At 45.1% G+C, this 7,217-nt stretch overlaps 1 long non-coding RNA gene across 1 annotated transcript; it reads right to left on the reverse strand.

Annotated features, from left to right (window-relative positions):
* Window positions 1-4,977: 4,977 nt before the first annotated feature.
* On the reverse strand, window positions 4,978-6,797 carry LOC124659145. Its single transcript, XR_006989457.1, has 2 exons — window positions 6,468-6,797; window positions 4,978-5,334 (listed from the first exon to the last, which is right to left on the reverse strand). It is a non-coding gene; the product is annotated as an uncharacterized LOC124659145 (long non-coding RNA).
* Window positions 6,798-7,217: the final 420 nt, after the last annotated feature.

The following is a 7,217-nucleotide window of genomic DNA, read 5'->3' on the forward strand; positions in this document are numbered from 1 at the left end:
CCGAAACACCCATTATGCATACACATTCACGATCCCATGATCAGTGTGTCGTGAAAGCATACCGAACTGGTATCAAATACATCATCCTTTACAATACCGGATAAAAAAGATTACAACAAGTCACAGGACCAATACTTACATAAGAGCCGCAATGGCGGGAGATCAACAATCACACAGCGGAAATACTTCAGACGGAAACGTTCGCGTGGCCCAAGTCATGCCATAACCCTACGAGCAACGCGGCGGGAAGACGTTCCTAGCTCGCACGAGACGTCGTCGACTCCTTCTTCATCCGTCGGATTCCACCAAGTCCGGCCAAGTAAATAGCCAGGGACAAAGCCATGAGTACATTATGAATTGTACTCGCAAACCACCTAAGAGAGAAGTAAAGGATATGCATATTTGGCAGTAGCAAGGAGCAGGCACTAAACTAGGGTTACAAGGAGTGCGAGATAGTTTTTCTCGAGAGTATGACATCTCTATATATTTGTTGAAAACCTTTTTGGAAAACAAGTTTCTTTTGAAGACTAATAGGTAAGGGTGACCCATTTTCCTTTCCGGCCATCTCATATGGCCAAAACAACTTTTCCAACTTTCCACCGTACCTCCCAGGTACTTTTCCACCAGTCCCACTGGCGTCACTTTCCCAAAACAATATTTGAGAAAACACTTTTATAAACCAAAACCTTCCTTTAATGCCAAGCAGCTTCCATTCCCACGTCCATAACCGCGGACACGGCTATTCGAATAGTTTTACACTCGCGAGAGGTTGTACACTTTCCCCACAAGATCCGAATATTTATCGTGTGGACATCATCCCCGCATAATAACATATGCCACGACAAATACTCGATCGTAGTTTTTCGCACCGCTCGCCTTAGCCTAAGACATGCCGCCTAGAGTTGTACCTACCAACACCGAGTCCGAGGGGTCGTTTACCCGGGAGTAGCAAATTCCCCGACCAGCTCGACCCTCCGGAATGCCGCGACCAACCGCGGGGCATTATTCAATGGGAGCTCATAGGTTGTACCCACTGCCATCGATACGCAATGGAAAGGCGTCCTCGGTTCGTCGGGGAGGCCACGGTCGATAGGTGTCCATGATCGGACTACCCCTTACACTTGCGGGACCCAAACTAAGGCGAGACAAACTACTACGCTACGCCCAGTCCCACTAAAGGGTAATGTGGTTGTGCCGGCTAGGTCCGGTTCAGGTACTCAGTCACCAAAGGTTTTCGAAAACATTTTTATCTCCACTTGCCTCCAGCAATTTTCTTCCCAAAACCTTTTCCTTTTCATAAACTCACACTTGGGCAGGGCTACCCCATTCCAAGGTTTTCGAAGAATTTCTTTTCTTGAAAACTTTTTCTCAAACCTTTTTCAACAGGGCTCCCAACCTATAGTCCAGCTTTTCTTGAAAAGCGGCGACAAGAAGGATAGGGTGTTAATCACCATATCACTAAAAGGTATTTGTTTAGTAGGTATCAACGAGGGCTGCACCCGTAAGGGTGGAATAATAAAATTTCGAGTGGCATAACCACTCACATAATAAATAAAACCATGCAATTTATTAAACTTGTAATAATGCAAGAGTAAGATAATTAGGACAAGGTATGCAACAAGAGGAGGCTTGCCTTGGTTGGCTATTTGTCCCTGGAATTCATCTTCACGAACCTTCTGCTTTTCCTTCCTCTTCGAAATCCTCACCAAGATCCTCTCCTTCTCCGGTAGCGTTCGCATTCTAACGTCGCAAAATAAAAAGCGAACAATCAACACATAACCATAGAACCAACCACACACTCAACCTAGTAGCAAACCAATTCAATCAGAGGCACTAAACAAATCAATCAAATCGCACCTATGGCAAGATGGTCATCTTACTTATAACAGGGCTGATTTCACCGCTACTCGAAAAGGCCTTAACATAACAGCTATTAGCTGAAAAGGCTTTAGCTCACACCAAGATATAATCCGCATAAGTACTGGTAGGTAATGAATCTTGGAAACCACCAGAAAGGTTCTGGTGCCAAAGTTCATTACAAAACATTTTAAACAAAGACAACACAATTTCCCTATGGGTAAAATAAGCAATAACACCACATTAACAAACCACTTCATAAAAATGCACATAAAATTTGGTAAAATCACAGAGAGTAAAGATTTACTTTATAAAGCTACAGAAATTGGATTCACTAAATTTGGGTTTTTAAAACAATAGATATGATTTTTATAAAACCAGAAATGGCTTAGGAACTAAATAAATGACCTAAATCTTTCTGTTGCTCACAAAAATACATGCAGCATATCTACTGGAAGCTATTAACATGTGGAACTCACATGCACTGGAAGTTTTCAAAAATAAGCTTTTAAATATTTTTAAATATTTTGACAATGCAGAAACTAGATCCAACCATTTTCAAGGCACGCAGTCATCAGAGCATATCCAACCAGTAACAAACATATCACTGGATAGGTACTGAAAAATTTGATCTACCAAAATTGGTTTGGTATTTTTCTGACCTATAAAATAATTTACAAAAAATTATACTAAAAAGGTACCCTGTTTTGGTTATAAATTCCCAGAAATTAAATATAAGTCACAAAAATATTTCCCTGGACTCAAATGCACCCTAACATGGTAGCTACCAGAAGCATTTGGATTTGCTACAAAATCCCTTTTATTTTTCAAACAAAAAAATCTGTGAATAGCTTACTGGATAGAATTTGTTTTACTAAACAAACAAGATCCAGGGAACTCCTGCATGCGAGACCTATGCCAAAACAGAGGTAAAGGTTTTTAATCTTCAGAAAAATTGGATTCACTCAGAAAGATTTCACACAATTCTTACAATTAATATAATACTAAAACTGACACATTTTAGAAGTTTATTTATCAGCACAAATCTGCACTAGTAAACAACCTTTATGCAATTTATGTGGTTTAGAAATTATTTATGAGCATCCAGCAACTTGAATCACCAAATTTGGACACTCGAGGAATTTTATAAATTTCGAAACCTACAGGATTCTTTACTGGCAGATTTATCCCAAATTTAAACAAAAAAGGAAATGGGCCGGGATCAACAGATCCGGCCAGTACTGTGCTGGGACGGCCCGGATCTGCGTCCGCGCTCTCGGAAGGCCACAGCCAAACACAGCCCCGGCGGGGCCTGCAGCCATGCGAGCCTGGGCTGCATGCAGCCAGGGGATCTTGATCCAACGATCCAGGCAGGGTTGCTACCGGTCGACGACGGAGACTGGTCGACGAAGAACAGCACGGGGCCGCGTTGCCGCGCTCGAGCGAAGGAGAGAAGATGGAGGCTCACCTTGGGGCAGGGGCGGAGCTCCCAGTAGGGCAAGGTAGGGCAGCCGCCCTACCTTGATTTTTGGTAAATACATTTAGATGCGCGTGTTTTTTCTGAAAATTTTGAGTGGTCATACATCGAAAACGGACTCCGTATGAGAAAGTTATGCGTGTTTCAGTAAAAACGCTGCGCAAAATCGATTACAGGCAAAAAACATAGACTATTTTTACCTCCAAATATAACTCGTATTTTAGATTCAATGTGAATAATATTGATTGTATTACACAGATTTATTATTGAATGTATCCTAGTATATGCAAGATAAGCTCGAGTTATTCATTATACATACTTGTAGAATTAAAGATTTTTAGATATTTTAAAGACAAGTAATACTTTCTCCGACCGTGTTATTACTCCATTAAGATGACATAGGGTTTACCCATGACGATATCAACAAATGAAAGGAATTTTCAGGCAACAAAAATAATCAAAATCGAGTTGCACATCGAACGAGGGATGATCAAACATCTTGATTATTTGAATTACATCATATTTTTTTTAAGAAGATGTAAAGCTTTGTCGTTGAGTTAGCATTATTGGTATGTTTTTTTAGGTTATACTTATAATCAAATATTTTTATTTTTATTGTATTAAGATATTACTACTTTTTAGGACTATTTGGTATTTACATCATTCAAAGTTCGCCCTACCTTAGATTTTTTTCGTCCTTCGCCACTGCCTTGGGGTGTTCTGGGGCAACGCCGGCGGTGCAGGATGGACGCGGAAGCGGACTGGGGTGGCTTGGAGCTGCACCCAGGATACGCACGCGGAGGTTCCCGGGCGTGGACGCGGATGAGTACGTACGTGCGAGTTCCGCGTCGGGAACGGCAACGACGGCCGGCCGCTCGACGACGGAGTGGTTCCGCCTCCGCGGGGATCCCTGGGAGGACCTGAGGGCGAAGACGGAGGTCGGCGAGGTGGAAGCGGCGTGCCGGAGTGGCAGGTCGCTGCGGAGAAACCGGCCGAGTCGCGCGCCCATGCACGCTCCCGGGCGAGTGCAAGGACGGCCCGACCGGCAACCTCACGGGCGTACGTCGACGAAGGCGACGATCCGCGGCGCTCCCTGTACGCAGGAAAAGGGCAGGTCAGAGCGTGAGCAGGGATAGAGAGCAGAGATGATGGGGAGATGGCAACGGTTGAGAGGTGGCGGTGGTCTGCAGGTTGCCCGCGATGGTGCAGCGGCCGTGGCGGCGAACTGGCGGTGTGAGACGATGGAGAGAGCCGTAGGAGGGGATTGTGAAGAGGCTCAGATATGGTTGCAGGCGGGGCGGGATGTGGCTGGCCGCTACAGACCGCTGCGGGATAGCGCCAGGCCGCTGGACGTTCGCAGCTTGCCGCAACAGACCGCAAGACATAGCGCGGGACAGTGCGGCAGCCTGCATCATCCCGCATTGTCCCGCATGGGCTAGCTAGCCCGATCGATCGGAAGTAAATAGCTACCCTGATCTGAAGTAGTTAGCTAGCATCGATCGGTGCGAGCTAAGCTAGCTAGATGACCGAGCGGAAGTATCTAGCTAGCTAGCTGATCCCGATCACCGCAGCTTGCAACTTATACACATGGTGATATACAACAAAACCAAGTACACAACAGTGCTCACTACTGAACCATCAAGTTACAACTTCCAGTATCAGATTTCCATCGATCAGCAACAGTACTGAAGCACCCAATCTGCAGTAGTGATATGGTTATCACTTCAAGACAAGGGGGCAAATGTGTTCAGGTCACAGATATTTAGCTAATTATTACAGCATTATCAACCAATGTATGAGACTAAGCACAAGAATAATTCTAACATGAAGCACCTTCAATCTCTAAAAAAAAAGCTATGAACCAACTCAAGAAACCAAAGAGCTGCGCTGGAGAACTCTTTTCGCTCAGATCAGATTTGCCATGTACCTAGTTGTTGATCCTTCACCTTGCAGTCTTGTCTTGATCACATCCAAGGGAGTTGTTAAGTTTGCACTGAAACCTGCAAAATAAATTGGAAAAGAGAAGTAAATCAAGATGCTAGCACACTGACATACAAATGTAGAGGATTTCATGAATGATGCAAAAGAGTAGTACTAACTATTTAAGGTTAGAAAATTCTATTTCTAAAATACACATGGAGTAGCAACTAAGGGACAGTGAGATAACAGAATGATATAATGCAGGGAGACAATTTTACTCAGGTTATGACTAGAAACCTTGAGCTGCAGTAACAAACTAAAGAACCAACTGATCAGTGATTACTTGAACAAAATGATACATCACAACACATAATCATGATTTAGCAATTTATACAACAGGATCAAAGTGCAGGACAGACTACACATGAGAACAATGCTAGATTTTTTAGGAAAAGAGACCAACTCTATTTTATACAACAAATGATTCCCTCAAATTGCTATAGTTTGCAGATATTAGAAATAGCATCATAGGTGATGTATATGCTGCTGTAACTAATAGAACAGTAATAGATTATAGCAGTCTGTAGGTTCTATAGTACTCATGCTTGCACAGCTAGTTGAATCCTTGGCTTCTTTCTCATCTCTTGTTTTTGTATCAGACTGAATAATTCCGCTAAACAAGATACTAAATGAAAAGAGAAAATACTAATGCTTACCTAATGTTGCAATCAATGCTCAAAAATATCAGCACGTTTTGCATAAACAACATCACTTGTATGCGTAATTCAGACAGAAGTTGCCATTACCAAACAGAGCAATAGGTATTTGTTAATGCAGGTATGCTTAAAAAGCCATGTTTACCTCCTAGATAGATAATTGTGTGTACCAATCAACCAAGCATATAGCAAGCATGAATGCAAGCATCCAGCTCAAGAAAAAGAAAAAAGTTCAGAGCATTATTCTACACCACGCAATCAATAATAAGCTAGAAACCGGATGGTCTGGAGATTCTGTAGATGATGTATGCTGCTGTAATTAAGAACTGAAAGAAATAAATACAGAACAGTGAGGACACAGGTTCGTTCCATATTTCGTTAGGCTTCCATCTGACCAACTGGAATGAGAACGCAAAGCAGCAGAAATCACGTCTAGTATCAAATGGCATACAGGACTACAGGTGTCTAGCTGATCCTTGGAGATCTGGGTCACATACCTTGATTTGCAGCTGCAGTGATTTCTGAAGATGGCAGAGATACTTCTTGGAGGTCCTTTGTATGTCCCGATGGCAGAGATCCTTTGTAGGTCCAGATGTGGAGATGGCGGCGGCGGCACCGTCGGCCACTCCATCAGGAACTGCGAGCGAGCGCGCCGATGTCAATTGAGGAACTGTGAGCTGGGGCGCCGATCTGGATGGAGGAACTGCGAGCGGCGGCGCTGATGTAGGTCCCGATGTGGAGATGGCGTCCGCGCCGCCGTCAACTTCTCCATCAGGAATTGCGAGAGGGAGCCTGCGGAGGGAGGGCGGTGGGAAGAGGAGGTCGGGGCATCGACGGAGGGGCGGGGCGGCGGCGTCGTCCAGTCTTTATTGGTCAACGAGGGTGGGGTCGTGGGGACTAGGGAGCGTTCGCGTCTGGACGAGGGCGTCTCGCGGGTTACGCAGTTTTGCGGTTTTCTAGCGGACCACGCGGCATGACCGGTTTGTCCCGCGAGTAGGTTTGCGGGCTGTCTAGCGGCCCCGCGCGGGCTTTTTTTGCGGGGCGGCCCAGCGGCGTGGCGGGATATCTCGCCCCGCTTGCAACCTGAGGCTCAGACCTGGGTAGCAGCGGGATCGGGCTTTATTTATCTAGGCCGATCGGTTCACTGCCACGACGTGTGGCGTCCGCGGATAGGCGGCTCGGGGCGGCGTGCGCGACCAAGAAGAAGGGGACAAGGAGAGGCGCGGGGCTGCTCCAGAGAGGTAAGA

This window comes from Lolium rigidum, chromosome 6 (genome assembly GCF_022539505.1).
Source record: "Lolium rigidum isolate FL_2022 chromosome 6, APGP_CSIRO_Lrig_0.1, whole genome shotgun sequence".
NCBI lineage: Eukaryota > Viridiplantae > Streptophyta > Magnoliopsida > Poales > Poaceae > Lolium > Lolium rigidum.